The following is an 18603-nucleotide window of genomic DNA, read 5'->3' as shown; positions in this document are numbered from 1 at the left end:
TCAGCTCGTGGTCGTGCTCCTCCACCAGCTCGCTGGTGTCCTCCTCTGTGACCTCCAGGCCCATGGTCCTCCCCAAGGCAACTATGTCCTGCACCACTGTTGACTCTGGTGCATCAGAGTCACTTGGTGCCACACTCATTCCGGCCACAGGCTGCGCCAAGCGCAATTCAAATTTCTCTGGCTGATCCCGTTCCAGGCCGTGGTGATCATCTTCAAGCAGGTGACGATGTCGAAGTGGTCCTTCCAGAATTCCCGCAGGGTGATGGTGGTGCAATCAGTCACCTCGAAGCATCGCCTGAAAAGCTCCTTGGTGTAGAGTTTTTTGAAATTGGCGATGACCTGCTGATCCATCGGCTGGAGCAGTGGCGTGGTGTTAGGCGGCAGGAACATGATTCTGATGAAGCTGAACTCCTCCAACAAGTCCAACTCAAGGCCTTTAGGATGAGCAGGAGCATTGTCCATCAGAAGCAAAGCCTTCAGCGGCAGGTCGTTGTCCAGCAGGTACTGTTTGACAGCAGGGCCAAAAGCAAGATTGACTCAGTCCACAAACAGCACACGTGTAACCCAAGCCTTACTGTTGGATCGCCACATGACACTCAGCTGCTCCTTGTCGACCTTGTGTTTCTTGAAGGCCCGTGGGTTCTCTGAGTGGTACACCAGCAGGGCTTGATCTTCAGGTTGCCGCTTGCGTTGGCACAGAAGAGCAGGGTCAGACGGTCCTTCATGGGCTTGTGGCCAGGCAACTTGGCCTCCTCCTGTGTGATGAAAGTCCTTTTGGGCATCCTCTTCCAAAACAGCCCGGTCTCGTCGCAGTTGAAGACCTGCTGTGGAACGTAGCCCTCCGTCTTCACAGCCTCCAGGAACTCCGCTGCAAAGTCTTCAGCCGCAGGAACATCAGAACTGGCAGCCTCTCCATGCCTGACCACGCTGTGGATTCCAGATCTTGCCTTGAACCGGTCAAACCAGCCTCTGCTTGCCTTGAAGACTTCTGGCTCGCCTGAGGTTCCTGGCTGTTCCCGGACGAGGTCTGCGTGCAAGGCCTTGGCCTTCTCACAAATGACGGCCTCAGTCACTGTGTCCCCTGCACGCTGCTTCTCTTCTAACCAGATGAGCAGCAACTTCTCGACCTCCTCCAGAACAGCTGGGCGGTTCTTCACGATCCTGGTGACTCCCTTGGCTGCATCAGTCGCAAGGATCTTCTCCCTCATCTTCAGGATGGTCCCGATGGTCGATGGATTCCTCCCGTACTCCCTGGCGAGGTCTGTCACACGCATTCCACCGTCGTGCTTCCGGATGATCTCCTTCTTCATTTCCAGCGTCACCTTCTCCTTCTTCCTCTCGCCGGCCTCTGCAGCAGCAGTCTTCTTGGGTCCCATGGCAGCACAGCTCCTACCTTAGCAAACTCAAAAAAAAAAAAGGAAAAAAAAGAATCAGTGCTTCACATCCAAAAAATTCAAAAGCACCCAGCCACCCACTACACAGAAATTCAAACCCAGAACCAAGTCCTTGAATTCCAAACACCCAACCCAAAATCCAAAAACCCCCAAAAAAGTTTTAAAAGTTTAACTTACTAAATGGCTGCAAAAGAAGTTTTGGAAAAGCTTGAAAAATCACCAAAGCTTGCAAAAATCTACCATGTGCCCGATAATAAATGTTGGAAATGTAAAGAAACTGAAGGTACATTCTTTCACCTTTGGTGGACGTGCCCAAGGATTAAGGCTTTCTGGGAGATGATTTATAATGAACTAAAAAAGGTATTTAAATATACCTTCTTGAAGAAACCAGAGGCCTTCCTCCTGGGCATAGTTGGCCAATCGGTGTTAAAAAAGGACAGAACTTTCTTTATGTATGCTACGACAGCAGCAAGAATACTTATTGCAAAGCATTGGAAGACACAAGACTTACCCACACTGGAGGAATGGCAGATGAAATTGATGGACTACATGGAATTGGCAGAAATGACTGGCAGAATCCGTGACCAGGGAGAAGAGTCGTGGAAGAAGATTGGAAGAAATTTAAAGACTATTTAGGGAAATATTGCAAAATTAATGAATGTTAGAATGATGTTGGATTGAAGTTAAGTGGTTTCTAGCTGTACTGGTATAAAAGAATATAGAAAAATTGGTTTTTAATGTGTAAAAATTTAATGTTATAATATATCAAGATTAAAGATTAGGATTAAAAAGGAGGGAAAGGAATTGCTGGATTAACAAATTGAATTGGAATACAAAAGAGGGAGGTATGAGGAGGTCCGGGAAACAAGTAAACGTAAAAGAAGTGATGAAAAGATGGAATTGTTTTTAACTGTTTTTTCTTTTTTGTATTTTGTATTTTTCCTTTTTATTGTTAATTTTCTTATTAATGTGATTTTTCTTCTTTTGAAATTTTAATAAATATTATTTAAAAACAAACAAACACCAAAGTCTTCTAAAACCTCAAATGGCTGCAAAAGAAGTTTTGGAAAAGCTTCAAAAATCACCAAAGTCTTCAAAAACCTCAACTGTTCCCCCAGCCACCCACCCACCACACAGAAATTGCAAACCCCTCCCCAACTGTTGCAAACCCCTCCCCAACTGTTCCCCCAGCCAGCCACCACACAGAAATTCAAATCCAGAAATTTTTTTTTTAAAAAAACCAACATGGCCCAATGGTCACAGAAAATCATAAAAATTAAAAAAAAAAAACCACACAAGCTCCCAGATTCTTGCAAACCCCTCCTCAACTGTTCCCCCAGCCACCCACCACACAGAAATTCAAACCCAGAAATTTTTTTAAACAACAGCAGAGTGGCCCAATGGTCACAGAAAATCATAAAAATTCAGAAAAAAACCACACAAGCTTCCAGATTCTTGCAAACCCCTCCCCAACACCAAGTCCTTGAATTCCAAACACCCCAACCCAAAATCCAAAAACCCCCAAAAAAGTTTTAAAAGTTTAACTTACCAAATGGCTGCAAAAGAAGTTTTGGAAAAGCTTCAAAAATCAGCAAAGTCTTCAAAAACCTCAAAAAAGGCTACCACACCGCGTTCTATGAGTTGCTCCTCGAAGTCAAGTCGCAACTGCACCTCTTCAAGCAATGCACCCCGGGTATTAACGGTTTTACGAAAAAGGAAACAAACTTGCAAGACGTTTCCGTCTTGCGAAGCAATCCCATAGGGAAATTCGTCTTGCAAAGCAGCTCAAAAAACGCAAAACCCTTTCGTCTAGCGAGTTTTTCATCTTACGAGGCATTCGTCTTGCGGGGCACCACTGTACACTGTAGGTGATCCTCTCGCAGCACATCTGTAGGCACAGCTGCTGGTTTTGCATGGTCCGTTCCTCTCTGATCTTAAAAAAAGAGATGGGGCAACCATACTTTAAGTCTTCTACAAAGTGCACTCAAATCATACATTACTTTATGGTGGAGGTAAAATGAGCACCTGCAAACCGCCCCTGTACCAGGGGAGGGGGTCTGCTACAGTAAATGTCCAAATCGCAATCATCCTTAAAATAAAGAAAAAATAACCAACCAACCAACAACTTAATAATAGTTGTTTACAGGGGGAACAAAGAGGAAATGGTGAGGAGAGGACTCCAATAAGGAGAATGCTGAGCTGCATTCTTGTGACCCAGCAGGGAAATGTCACATATCCTTGGTTGTGTACTGATGCTGTGTACAAGATCACCACCAGGAGAAAAGAGCAAGGCAGGCTGACAGAAGTGTTGCTTGCAATTATAATAATAATAATAATAATAATAATAATAATAAATTTTATTTATATCCCGCCCTCCCCAGCCGAAGCTGGGCTCAGGGCGGCTAACAACAATTAAAATAATCCAACATTCTAAAAACATTCATTATAAAATTAATTAAAATCAAATTAAAATCAAATTGATGGCAACCATTAAGCAAAATTCTGTGCAGATTGCCAGAGGAGGGGGTCAGGCTGCGCCCTGACCAAAGGCCTGGTGGAACAGCTCTGTCTTGCAGGCCCTGCGGAAAGATGTCAGGTCCCGCAGGGCCCTAGTCTCTTGTGACAGAGCTTTCCACCAGATTGGAGCCGCGGCCGAGAAAGCCCTGGCTCTAGTTGAGGCCAGCCTAACCTCTCTGTGGCCTGGGATCTTCAGGATGTTTTTATTTGCAGACCGTAAATTTCTCTGTGGGACATACCACTAGGTCAGCATGTTACATACAACCCCTGTATCCTTTATGTGATTTATTCTAAGGCACAGATTTGAGTATAGAGAAGAGGCTGTATCTCAGCTTTCCCCAGCCTGGTGCTCTCCAGATGTTTTGGACTACAGCAATCAGGCAGCATAGGGTTGGAGAACCAGGTTGAAGAAGGCTGCTGCACCTGAACGGTGCCTTTTTAGAGAGCAAATTTTTGTGCTAAACTATCCCCAGTTGTATGGCAGGCACTAAAATAGGCCCAAGAAACGAGGCTTTGAGGATTAAGGAAAGGTGAGTGTGAAGTGGGCCAGTGTGGCATAATGGTTAGAGGGTTGGACTAGGACTTGGGAGAGCAGGGTTCAAAACCCCACTCAGCCATGAGCGACCTTGGACCAATCTCCATCTCTTAGCCCAGGGGTCAGCAAGGCTTACTGGGCATGGGCCAGATCACTCCCACGGAGATCCTCCATGGGCCAGGCTGGCGCAGCACAATGCTGGAAATCGCATCTGCGCATGTCCGCGGTGCTGGAAATCACTTCTGCGCATGCCCAGACGCCAAAAATCATGCCTGCACAGAAACGATTTTCAGCATCTGGGCATGTGCAGAAGCGATTTCCGGTGCTGCGGACATGCGCAGACACAATTTCCGGGGCTGTGGAAGAGAGTCCCCGCGCTGTGCTGCGCGGGTTTAGCGCAGCACGCGGGGACTTGCCAAGTGGGCAGCTCAGTTCAGGGGTGGCTCATGGGTCAGTTAAATGGTCTCTGTGGGCTGTTTCCAGCCCATGGGTCTTAGGTTGCCAACCCCTGTCTTAGCCTAACCTACCTCACAGGGTTGTTGTGAGAATTAAATGTGGAGGGGGAGAGCCATGTACACCACCTTGAAATCCTTTGGAAATAATGGTGGTATATAAATAAAATAAATAAGAGTGCCTTTATCAGGTATAACAATACCTACTTTTGTAGTAAAACTGCAATTACATGTCAGTCACATTATCATCTGGTGGACTCTTCTTATTTGATAAAATGGGATCCAGTATTAAAATTCCCTGAAATTAAGCATTTTCATCACATGACCAGAAAGATTATTTTGGAATACATCTATTATCAGCAACAAAGCATTCCCTTCAATCCCATTATCTGCTGCTATTGTGTTTTATGGCACAGATAAAAGGTACCATTTTAAGTCAAATTGTTCTCTTAAAATGCCGTTTTTCATCTCTAAGCAGTATAGTAAATGGCAGACAGAAGGGCACCAGGCTTGTGGGTTCACCTACAAAGTGCACTGCATTAGAGATGAACCTGCTACAAATATACTCTAGCTTTTGCATTGACTCAGCATTGTCACATACAATATTATCTCTCTTGCCGTGCCAGCATCTGCAATATCGCCACGCTGGACCTTTCTGGAAAACTAAACAAAGCTTTCTTCAGATGGAACTAATCCCAAATGATACTTCTGCAAGTCTCAGTTTGGTATCAGTAGTGATAGGTTCTGCCCTAACATAAAAGATAAATGGAGGGGGGTTGGGTAGCTTTGTGTTAGCAGAGAAACTATATAATGGGTCACTCTTCTTCTCTTTCTCATTTCTTTAACTCTGGATAGATGTGTTCTCCAGCACACTTGAAGAGGGATGTGTAGCCTAAAATAAAATCCAGGACAGTAGGAGAGGAAATAAAACGATGGTTCTTTGCCAAAGTATATTTTGTAATAAAATAGCTGTTATGTACTAAGCTTGGATCCTAGAACAATAGGCAAGTAGGACCCTAGAATGCAACAACTGATTGGCTTGCAGGAAAGGACCAATCAGGCTCCAGGAGGAAGTTAATCAGCCTATTAGGCTGGTAGGATCGTAGAATGCAACAACTGATTGGCCCGCAGGAAAAGACCAATCAGGCTCCAGGAGGGAAGCAGAATCAGGCAATCAGACGGGACTCGTTGTGTAAATAATGTATATAAAAGCCTGAGGTTTGGGGGGGCAATTGGATCACTGTTTTACAAGCTGCAATAAAGAGCATGAAATCACTACAGGACTCTGAGTATAATTTCAATAGCTGAGCGCTTCAATACCATTTTTGTAGTCTGGAGGATGCACAGCATGACACATTTTGGCTACACTCCTATACATACTTAACTGGGAGCAAGTCCTGCAGAACTCTATAGGACTTTCTTCTGAGATAGGATTGTGATTAAAAAACAACAACACAACCCTATGTCCTGCTCCAAACCTCACAGGTGGCACTGGGAGGAAGGAAGTTGTAGCACATGACATAAATGACATCATAGGCAATAGCCAGCTGACTATGATTGTTGTATGGCTACAATCGCGGCGCAAAATTCGTTTGTTCATTTTATTTGTATGCCGCTTTTCCGCACACACAAAAAATGCTCAAAGTGGCTAACGACAAAGAAACAGGTTTGCATTTCAAACAAGCACTACGAAACAATTTCATAATAACATAGCAAAATAAAACTATAGTAACATACGAGGGGGGGACCCATATGTCAATACTATAAATATGACAGGATTACTGAAACAACATGAAACATCCAATAGCACAAATAACAAGGGAGCTTTGCAGTTTCATCTTAGTCGTAGAAACACTACTCCCATGATGTTGCAAAATAAATAAATATGCTTGGGCATGTTCCGTGATAGCCCAGCCTCCTCCAGAGAACACCTTATCTGTTTTTCCTTCTGAAAAATATATTCTGAATGGCTCAGTCAGTGACTATTGAATTGAATGATGAGTACTAGGCATGTAAGAAGGCATAGTTTTCTATTCCAGCCCGTGTTCGTCACATGCAGCACTGTTTCCATTCTCCTTCAGTTCATCTTGCACCAAGAATGGCATTATTCATCTCACTGAAATTATGAAGCTTATTAATTGTGTAAAATGTGTTGTCATTGTATTGTTCCACTCCATTCATTTCAGTGCAAGGAAAATGCTTGATTATATGTCATTACCGGATTGAAAGCAGCAGCAGCAGCAGCAGCAGCAGCAGTGATTACGAATACTATTTGCTGGATGGATTTCTGTTCTGGACGTGGGACAAATAAGTGAACACAGGCCATTTCTACTGCCATTTCCATCTGAATTCTCAGACATCCCTAGTGACTACTAATGCCACACCACCCACAAAAACACATATGCAGCCATTCCGTTTGCACACATGCATCCCACACTGTCTCTGTACTGATGTGTCTCATCATAAAGCACTTTCATCACAATAAATGTCACCTCCAGCTGCTTTCCCTAGCCATCCCTTGATGCTCATTCACTCTCCCACTCCTCAGTCTCTTTCCTCACATCTCACTCCAAAGTCTTAAAAGATGGAGAGGATCAATGTGGGGAAAAAGAGAAATGGAGAAATTAGGCAGATCTGTGCAGATGGAATATGACAGAACTTGAAGTAATTATCTCTTCTCCTGTCTTACACCAAAAAATGAGCATTATATTAGGCCAAATATAGACCATGGACCCCTAGTTTTTAAGAAGCTAATTGTCTAATAGATTCTATATTCAATTTTTCTCTTGTCTCATTAAAACTAAATAATGGATAGAGATTTTCCCGCTTCTATCTTTTCCCATTTAATTGCATTTGCTGCATCCACTCTCCCATGTCCTTCTCCTGATATTGACAATACAGCTAATAGCCCTCATTTTTAGCAGTGGCAATTTGGACATTCCTGGGCATCATCATATAGCGATAGTTACCTAGGAGGAAATTAAGGGATGCTCTTAGCATACTGAGCAATAGCATCTACAGTTTTGTATGAGAAGTTCAAAGGAGTGATTAAAGTAGAAAACTGCAACCCAGACCTCAAGTAGGGAGATTTTCTCATGCCAGTTCATAATTCTGCCCATGAAAATGTTGCCCAGCAGACATTTATTTAGTTTGGGAAATATCATTTGGCAGCGCTTAACCAGTTTTAAACTAGAGCAAGGACTAATCGCCACAAGTATAGCTAAGACAATATCAGCACAGTAAAATAATACAAGTGTAAAAGCAGACAGCAAAACTGCACATTAAAAGACTAGCAGTAGTACCATTATAAATAACAAAAGCCATCTGGAATATAAAAGCAAGTTTTCAAGGTCCATTTAAAAGCCATCAGTGTAGGAACTATGCAATGCATGCAAATCTAGGGTTTCATGTGCATGGGGCCACCACTGAAAAGGCCTTGTCTCTTGGGCCGGCCAATCAAATTTTTCCTTGTGGCACGTCTACGAGCAGGGTCACAGAGGCTGAGCTTGGGTCCCAGGCAGGCTCACACTGGTGCAAGTTGTACAGATTTTCACTGTTTGAAATATGGCAACCCTAGGATAGTGCTTTTAAAAACAACAACAACAATCATCAACTGGTTTTTTTTACAACTGCAAGTAATAATAAAAATAAGAGAAGAAATCGGCCTTTTCTGTTGTAACACCAGCATCACAGAATACATTTCCAAAAGAGAATTGGGAAGCGCTGTCTGTTGGATCTTTCAAATGTCTCCTAAAAACTCATTTTGTTTAACCTGGCCTATGATGTCTCCAGATGTGAAGGATTACATAACTTTAGAAGACATCTGAAGACAGCCCTGTATCGGGAGGTTTTTAATGCTTGATGCTTTTATTATGCTTTGAGATATGCTGTAAGCTTCCCAGAGTGGCTGGGGAAACCCAGCTAGATGGGTGGGGTATAAAGAATAAAATTATTATTATTATTATTATTATTATTATTATTATTATGTTTGAGAATGTTATCCTGTTCAGTTGCTGACTTCCTGTTTTAAACGGCGGAATTTCAGCAATGTATTTCATAGAATCATAGGGCAGTAGAGCTGGAAGGGTCACAAGGGTCATCTAGTCCAACCCCCTGCAATGCCTTTCTGCCCAACATGGAGCTCAAGCCCATGGCCCCGAGATTGAGAGTCCCATGCATTCTGATCATTTGCACTCACTGTCTTTAAATTTTTGAAAACTGCTTTGGGATTTTTGCCAAAATGTTAAATTGGTTTATACATTTTCTAAATAACTGATACTCAGATTAAACTACAAACAACAGTTCAGGATAGTGTGCACATGCTAATGAGGTACACTACACAAAGCTACCCAGTGTAGGAGTTAAGTGGGTTCCTCAGGCAGGTGAGCCAAGCCACACTTCTTTCCTTCACTCCAGATCACTTCAGACAAAATTCTAATAATTGCGGCAAATTAAACTTAGCTCTTGCCTCTGGACTATTGACTAAACCAGAGGACTTCTGACTTTACAATCAATGCAGATGATCTATAACCAACCGGTAAGCCTGAGTTCTCCAAGAGAATATTGTGGAAACTCAGCTGCTCCCCCATTTGCTGAAAACTACACATCCTTTTTACTTTGTCCCAGTTGCAAGTACTATTTCCTTCTGGTTTTGTCTTACAAAATTTCACAAATACTTAAATATGGAACACATTTTGATGCTTGGTGGGAATGCAATTTTTAAAATACATTTTGCACCACAGTCTTCAATATTATCTCCAAAATTGTTCAACAACCTCTCTTGCCGAACCCAGCCTTAGCCCTGCTTTCACTAAACTCACATTCCAACCCTGCTATCCAGCATAAAGATTTAATTCTTATTGGTAGCCACACATCTAATGGTAGTGGATCACTGGAAAGCCAAGGTGGAGCTACCTCTCGTGACTTGGTTCAACAGTATTTGGGATATACGTAGTTAGTTCAGAGTGACTAACTGAGCTTGGAAGAGTTGGAAATGGAATTATAAAGGAAAATACCTTTGATGAAACCTGGTCTCCCTTTTTTTCATACGTAAGGGAAAAAGAAACTAAAACTCTCCTACCAGCCTCACAAACCTTTCTGTGGAGAACCTATAAAGGCTGCCAGTGTTTTAAGACCGTGTAAAATGATGCCATAAGCAAAATGTTATGATCTTTACTTTGCAGTGACTGTATTGTATACTAAAATATTTTTTAAAATACAGAAATGTACAGAAATATTTATATTGTTCATGAACTATCACAGCGAACCTTTTCGCTTTGATAGGCCCTGTCACACATTTACTAGTTTTGAAACCCTGAACCAATGTTTTTAAAGAAGGGCTTTCACATAACGTGATAGTCGAAATACATTGTAATGGGTTTAGGGGTTGCTCGTGCGTAAGTTGCCGCCACTCCTGGCAAGGTTACCTGGTTAAACCCTTTCTGACTGAACAGCCTCCAGCATCGTGACTGTCTCAGTCGCTGGCAGAATCCGTCAGTGGACGTTTCTTGAACTTCTTCCAGCACAAAAGTTCTTTGACGCCAAGTCTCCTCCTACTCTCCCTGCGCGGAAGTCTTCTGCGCAGGGAGGGTGTGGGCAGCGGAGTACCCGTACTCTCTCCGCTGGTCTCCAGCGAGGAGTCTTGGAGCCTCCTCTCCGATTCCCCCATCTGCCCCCCTTCTCTATTTGTGTTATGCTGATTTCCTTCCCCAGCGGACGGGCTGCCTCTCTCCCTACTGGGACCCTCTCCGCCATCCCTCTGGAGCCTTCCCTCCGCCTCTAGCTCCGATGGCAGTTCCCTGACATCCATATATCTCAAAAATGTACTTGTGAACTGGAAGTGATAACGCCGATGATAACTAACCCTGAGCTCACCCATTTCCTAATAATTAGCAGCTCTTATCTGACAGACACCATTTCCTACACATACTTTTTGCTCCATGATAAGAAGTAAAATGTTTGCTTAAGGCAGAGCTATTTCTGTTCATTGTAACATGCACATCGCCACTAGAAGTACACAGAAGGAGAACAAAATGGTAGCAAGTTGGAAATCTGAAAAAGCAAAAACACTAGATTTTGTTCACACTTAGAGGTGGTGTGTCTGGCACCTTCATTGTACAGATCCTGGCCAACGCTGAAGACACAACTCTTCTCCCTGGCTTTTGACACTTGAGGTCTATGTTTTAGGAGACCACCTTATTTTTGTGACTGTAAGTCGTTTTTAAACTGTTTTTAATGTTGTGTTTTAATGTTGTAACCCACCCTGAGACCACAGAGTGAAGCGTGGGTAGTTATTATTATGATTAATAATGATAACAATTTGTTCTGCTCCATCTGGAACCTGATTATGTATTTTATAATTGTGATGTATTTTATACTTTATTCTGGGACCTTCTGGTGAAGATTGAGTAAGAGATCGTATAAAGAAATAAGCAAACAGTAACCAAATCTCAAAATAACAAAAATGGCGGAAGCATGTATGCCTTGATCTATAGGCTGAATTTGGATGTTGGGCACAAGGTGAATCAGTGATACCAGCCTCTTTTTCTTAGAAGATCACCTTATATATACACACCATGGAGGGGTGGCAAGACCATGCCTTTAGGACCCTACCCTGACATCATATTCCCTGCCTGCCACCTCAGCCCTTCTGTGGTCCACACAATCAGCTCAACATCTGAAATGGACATCTGACAGCTGTGTTGTGGAGGGTTGGGTGATTTTTTTTAAAAAAAAATCAATCCTCTTGTCAGACTGAGAATATCCCCTCACTCACCAGTTTAGGATATTCCACCATTCTTCAGCAGAGTTTCTTTTCTTTCAGCAAAGTAAGCGGCTCATGTAAATGTCAAACAAAGCTTTAATAATACAGAAAACTGTAACACAATAACATACTATCTGACAGAAACTAAGACAACATCATGAGGCAAGAATGACAGTTGGCCTCTCTAATTGAACTTTAACTGAACACCCAGAGGGAGGGGCAGATTCCGGAGCACAACACAAAAGCCCCACCCACCAGATGACAGGCATTCTACTATTCATATTAGCCCCCAGTGTTTTTCTAACAAGCTGTAAGTGTGCTGTGCAGGTGCCCCTTTTCAGGCATCACACTAAACCCACAGATGTTCTCTGGGCTGGCACTCAGCTAGCCTCAGAGTTCACTTGCAGTTACACCTGCCTCTCTGCCCTTCAAAGGATGACCCTGGAACCTAGACTCATACCATCAGAAGTATCGGCAGATCAGTCAAAGGGCTGCTCCTGTGGCTGAGCAAGATTTGGTATAATGCACTTGGATTGACAAACTAATAATAACCATGTTTTAAAAACCCTGCCCTGATTTTGGAAGCCTTTAAAGCGTGCTTTAGTAATTCTCCAAGAGAAATTAGCAGATCATTTATTCAGCTTGGTTGCCATGTGAAAAGCCCTTGGAAATCTGGACCGATACAAAGGCCTAGAGTTTCCGAGAATGGCAGCACACAGCATCTTTCTGAAGGACTTTTCCCATATTCCTTCTGGAACTTTCCCTGCCCAAGCAGCCTTGCCATGAGCAATCGTGCAAGCCCATTCATTTCAGTGAAGCTTTGTGTGAATTGTGCTCACAGTGTGTGTGTATTAATGTCAAAACACTTTGTGGCTGTCAGGGAAAGATTAGACTTCTTGACCACATGCCTACATTATGATTAATTCATCGTTTTAATTATAGACCCTTTTTGTAGATAAAAGCGCCACTGAGTGACAGAATTACAGTGACAATGACAGGGGCAAATCTCTTTTCTAATTTAAATGGATGACGCAAGCACCCCATTGAGTGCCTACATATGGTCCCCTCTTGTTCTACGCGTGCCAAAATCACATTCTCAGCAAGGACTATAAAACATGTGGGGGCAAACAAGAGAAAGCTCCAGCTATTCAATTAAGCATGAGCAGATATTCACAGAGGGGTTTAAAAAATGGATCAAATTGGCAGCCAGTTTCAAGAAAATGAAGAAAGTAAGCTTCCCCACTGGCCAGGCTCATACAACCAGCCCTGATGGCAATTTCCAATAAAGCCTGACTATATATGGCAAGTGAATCGTGAGCCAAAGCAGCTTTCTTGATTCATAAACTCCCACTGCCACTCACAGAAGCTACTCTGTGTTCGTCCATGAACTCTCACCTCTGTCATTATAAGCATGTGAGAGCACTGAAATGTCCGAGAGAGAGCCAGTAAAACTAATGGGATTCATGCAGATGAGCATTAATGTTTACAGAAACTACTTGGATATAGCAAGGACCAGCATCCTTCGTGAGACTAGGACAAGGGAAACTGAGTATTTACCGGTAAGTAGGGTCCTGCTCTCGGTCACTTGGGCTAGATAGGCAGCTCATCTTCCACCTTGTGCCCCCTCCAATTAAGGCTGTTGCCCTAAGAGTCACCCTGTGGAGTCCAGGAAGAAATTATTGCATGTTTTGCAAAATTGGGTAGGTGGGGGTTATCTGGTTTCAATTGACTCACTCATCTGCCACACCTTGGCAGGTAGGCCAGTGATCAAGCAGGAGCCATTTAGACAGTATAAGAGTCTGGGGGTAACAGCTCCCAGGGAGCTAAATGGCAGACTAGAAGTTAAGACAGCTCCCAAGGCAGTCACCCGCCTTAGGTACTGGTGGGGTGGTTGCTGGGGTAACAGTGCCAGGGCAGCTGCTCTTTTGGCTGGCATCCAGCTCATCCTGGAATTGAGCAGGCTTGCCATGAAAGAGACAGCTTACTGTTGAGGTGGGCCCTGAGGTCCATCGGCAGGACAGCCTCTCCAGGCCTTGGGACACAGAGACTGTTGGGGTTCTCCTTGATCACTGGTCTATGTTAACTGTGAATTGATCTTAAATGGCATTGGGTCCCATTTAAATCCACTCATGCATCCCCCTCTTTATTGCCATTCACAATTAAATGACCACACGGACAGAACAGGCAGAGGAAACTGTGGTGTTCCAGCTCAGACTATTTGTTCATCCAGCCCAGTGTTGTCTACTCTGATGAACAATGGTTCTCCTGCTATCCAGTCCTTTTAATGGGAGATTCCAGAGACTGAATCTGGGACTTCCTGCCTGCAAAGCACGAGAATCCTGCCACTCTTTCCCAGACAACTGGCATACTTTTGGAGAGTGCTGAGATTGGGTGGGAAAAATCCATGTTCATGTCTCTGACAATGTGCTTGTCTAATTCTCACACACAGTGTTACCAGAGCAGCATGGGATCACTCCAGGGGGAAAGTATCTCCCATCTTGGAACTTGGGGATGAGCCTCTTGGGGATGGGCAGGGTAAACTTTAAAAGAACAGGAGATGGCAGCTGTAGTAGCATCTCACTTATCACCCAACCTCCTGGCCTAACTTGATGACAAACCTTCATTATCAAAAACTGATTGACACAGCATCAGCCAGCCAGATAGGTTATACATTGGCCGGAGTGGGGATGGAGGGGACAACCACCCTTTCAGAGCCAATCACTGCAGCATAGCAAATAGCCATCGTGTACAGTGCCAGCTATATCCCCAAGAAGTGAAACACTATTTAATTTTAGTGCACAGATAAAGGCTTTCATGCCTGACTGAACTTTCATGCTATCTGCATAAAGGAGAGCCTGGGGAGTATGAAACGACTAATGGCTAACTTTATCCTCAGAAGCCTCTTGGGGAATTTGCTGGGAAGATAGTGATGTGTTGGTCAAGTTAATGTACTCCAGGAACCGGGGTGGGGAGGGAGAGGCCCTCTTTCTTTCTAATGAGATGGGGAGAAAAAACAGCCTTGAAACTGTGTTTGCTCGGTTATCAGCAGATGAAGGAGAAAATAACACTGCCAGAGAGGTGTGTTTGATTTAATGCTTTCATTGCTTGCGAAAAGAGAAAATCACACTGAAATCAACCACCAAAGCAAGGTGAATAACAAGTGATTGTTAGTGTGCATAAATACCTTTAAAATCTCAGCTTCAGAGGAGTAGAAAGAGGAATAAATATGTGAGAAGTATTCATCCCTCCCACCCTGTACTCTGGGGTAAGTCCCTGGGGAATTCGAGCTTTATGAACTAGCATAAAATAGAAGGCAATCAGAGCATTTAAAAAAGATCATATTCGCTCATTGTTGGAGATTAGAATTGCACAGTTAAACCATTATTTGTATAGACAAGGTATAAATACAAATTACCTTCACACCACTTTCATTAGCTCGCATGTCCATTATTATGTTTACCTGTTATTTACTGTATTATTTTTTTAAAAAGAGCACTAAAAGCATATTTTAATTACAGCACAATTCTAAAAATGTCTGCTCAGAAGTACCTTTCATTGAGTTGCAGAGGACTTAAGCTCACGTGAGCGTATATAGGATTGCAGTCTTTAAAACATACTATACTTACTTTGAAACACACGCATTTACTTTTTCTTCTTCCCTATCTCCTGTTCCATTTCACATTTCAGTTCATTTAATGTACATAAGCAATTTGACATTTTGGATCCAGCAAGAATTCTGAGGGTGGCTTACAGGAAAAGATTAGAAATCCATGAATGGTAGAACCAATAAAATAAAAAAGTAACAACCAGAACAGCAAAGAAAGTATCAGCATAAAACAATCTAAAAGACGTGGGAAAATAAGTAGATCTCTGCTTGCTGAAGAAAAGATATTGGCCATGGTGTTGGGCAAGCTTCACTAGAGAGTAAAAATTTCCAAGGACTACTGAAGAAGCCCTTTTTCTGGACACCACAAGTTGCACCTTTGATAGCAGTGAGACCGAGGGATGGGTCTCTGACAATGACCTCAGTACCCAGGCAGGTGGTCTGGTCTCTATGGCAGGGATGGGAACCTCAGCAGGGTGTCTGGTGCCTGGCCCTCAGGACGGTCCCTTGGCATACTGCTGTAAAAAGATGCCAGCAAAAAACTCTGAAATTGAACACAGTGCAGTTATCCTCTGAATCTGCCGCCTTAGAATGCAAGTGAGGAATCACATTTGAATGTCTCCATTCCATGTAAAATAAATAAAAAATAAAAATTCCGTACGCTTGCAGCATTAGCACATCAGAGTCTTTTATCACCTCCTCCCTGACAGGCTAGATGACCTGCAGGAGAGTTTGATGGAATGGTATATTTAAACACACAATCATCCTCCATCTGCATTCTGAGCTGGGGCAATCCTGTAATATATATTACAGTGGTAGCTTGGTTTACGAACTTAATCCGTTCCGGAAGTCCGTTCTTAAACCAAAGCGTTCTTAACCCAAGACGTACTTTCCCGTACTAGTGGGAGACTCAATTTACAAATGGAACACACTCAACAGGAAGCAAAACATGTTCTTATTCCAAGGCAAAGTTCACAAACCAAAACACCTACTTCCGGGATTGCAGCGTTCTTAATCCAAGTTGTTCATAAACTAAACTGTTCTTAAACCAAGGTACCACTGTATATATATATATAGTTGAAAGTTGCTCAGACTGAGCCTGATAAATCCATGCCTACAGACAGCAACATCAGGCCTCAGTAGTATGATGCTACTGTTATTCTTTTTTAAACAGTTGCATTCTTGGGACAGAACCTACACAACCCACAGTCTCAGGAGCAGCTGTAGATTAACTACTTGCCCACATGTTCTCAATCTCAATCTGTGTGCGTGTGCGCACGCACGCACATTGACCTACTGTCCTTTATAGGCACCCAGTACTGGATTTCAGAGACCTTAAAAAGGAGGAACGGAAAAAGAAGGCATTACATGGTAAGTATTAAAGGCTCACTTAATGGTTAATGGTCAACCATTAATAGAAATTCCTTTTTATTTTTATCTGGGCCTCTTTTCTGTTAGAGTTTCAAATTGCCTGTTGTAGAGGCTTTGGGAGCCAAGCCAAAGCAAACAAACAAATTAGACCTCCCCTCCCATCCACACTGCGAATCAGAGAATCGGGTCAGGGTGAAGGTAAATACATGATATTTGTAAATATGAGCTGGCTAGCATTACAGGGTGGTATTTTGCCCAGGGCATTCCGACCTGCAATCACAGGCTGAACCCAGTTTGTCTTAAGCAAAGTCCAACCGTCTGGCATTTTCTCCCTGCTAAATAAACACTCTTAGTGTTCCTATTTCACACTTCAAATAAAACACACACACACACACACACACACACACACGGCTATCATGAAATGTGAGATAAATGGTTCTCTCATTAGCGCAACCCCAGTGCAAAGGACAACTGTGTTGCAATTAAGAGATGAAAAGAGCTTGGCAGTTTTCCTTCCAGGGATACGGTGCCACAGTGTGTTGGGCAAAGTACACAACAGGAAAGCAGAGTTCAAAGAGTTTGTTTCCCTCATTATGTTCCTTTACTTAACTCTTGATATCAGCCTCAATGAAAATATACATCTTGTGCCAGGGGAGCAATGAATGGACTCACTGCTGACAAATTCAGAAGAAAGACAACACAGAAGAAGAGAAGTTATCTTGCTGTGTGAGGAAAGGTCACGCAAGCCATGCTTTCAAGGACCGGCCTGCGTTGTCAGCCTCCCCCAGAGATGAGGAGAAGAGGACACTTTCTGTCAAGGGGCAAAATAGGGCTGGTTCCTGATCTCAAACGAAGTGATCAACTGTGCTGTGGTATTTCAACCCACCCACTACCCACATCTGGTTCCATCCTGCTTCCATTAAATAAAAATAAAAATCAGAGTTAGACTAAAAGTGTGGTGGGTGTCAGATAGGACTCAATTACCGTGAACGGGGTGAAATGGAAGTGGACCTAACTCAGTGGAAGAGCAAATGCTTTGCAAGCAGGAAATGCCTGCATCAGTCCCCAGAACCTCCACTTAAAAGGATCTTGGGTGATGGAAAAGGCCTTGGACAATCAGAGCAGATAGCACTGGACTAGATCTGTCTCACTGGGTATGAGGTCTGTCTCACTTCTCTGAGTATGTTTCTTCCTGCTAAGCATACCTGAAGAACTGAACGAGACCAAGACAGGAAGCATTTAAACCTGCCATTGGTATGCACCCTTTAAGATACATGAGTTTGGGGCTTGGCTCTGAAGGCCAACAAATCTGACATATTTCATATAGTTTGACAGAGGTCTTGCATTAAGGGCTTAGCCACACCTCCTCTTGTTCTGCTGCTTTCCCCTGGGGAAAACCAGGGGCTCAGTTGGAGTGCTCAGTTGGAGCAAATGGCCATTTGGGTTTTCCGTGGATTTACATTTGCTCCAATTTAGAGCTAAAAAGTGGCTTTAACCTGGGAATAATAGCAAGAGCAAGGAAGAAACCACTGAGACCTCTGCTTTCTAAGCATGGGACAAGCAGAAGTGTGGATGAGCCCTAATAGTCAGCTTTGAGGGCAAGTTTGACCTGGACTATGGTGTGAAGAGAGGCAGCTATTCACCTGCTATTTACAATGGGGGGAAATTCCCACTGTGCTTATTAAAACAAGAATAGATGCTGGTGAATGTGTTGAATTTTGTTTTTCTTCATTTTCCATTTTAAGTTCAGTTCTTCATATTTCTGCATCGGTTTCCAATTTTTTAAAAAGAGAAGTCATCGTGAAAATTCATCAGCCGTTTAGTGCAAATCTCTTCTAAGCAATTTTCCCTACTAAAACACATTTTTAAATGTTATTTACATGAAGACTATGCAAGTCTGTGCATTTTTGTAGACATTACTAGGCTGGAGAACTGCACTGCAAAAGTCAATGAAGGGTAAATTTTGA

General features: G+C 43.1%; 1 long non-coding RNA gene across 9 annotated transcripts in view; it reads right to left on the bottom strand.

Moving 5' to 3' along the window:
- Positions 1-18603, bottom strand: part of LOC308457565 — a 146697-nt gene that overhangs the window by 66303 nt on the left and 61791 nt on the right. The window contains exon 1 of one of the 9 annotated variants that reach the window (XR_013976996.1): positions 13219-13238. The exons of 7 other annotated variants lie outside the window; for them this stretch is intronic. This is a non-coding gene — a long non-coding RNA (uncharacterized lncRNA). Of the gene's footprint in view, positions 1-11673; positions 11867-13218; positions 13239-18603 lie in introns of those variants that run through there. One more of the 9 variants, XR_013976997.1, reaches the window with a different exon arrangement.

Source organism: Podarcis pityusensis, assembly GCF_964106645.2.
Source record: "Podarcis pityusensis genome assembly, chromosome: 10".
Taxonomy (NCBI): Eukaryota; Metazoa; Chordata; class Lepidosauria; order Squamata; family Lacertidae; genus Podarcis; species Podarcis pityusensis.
The sequence above is the reverse complement of the archived record's forward strand: the minus strand, read 5'-3'. Positions and strand labels throughout refer to the sequence as shown.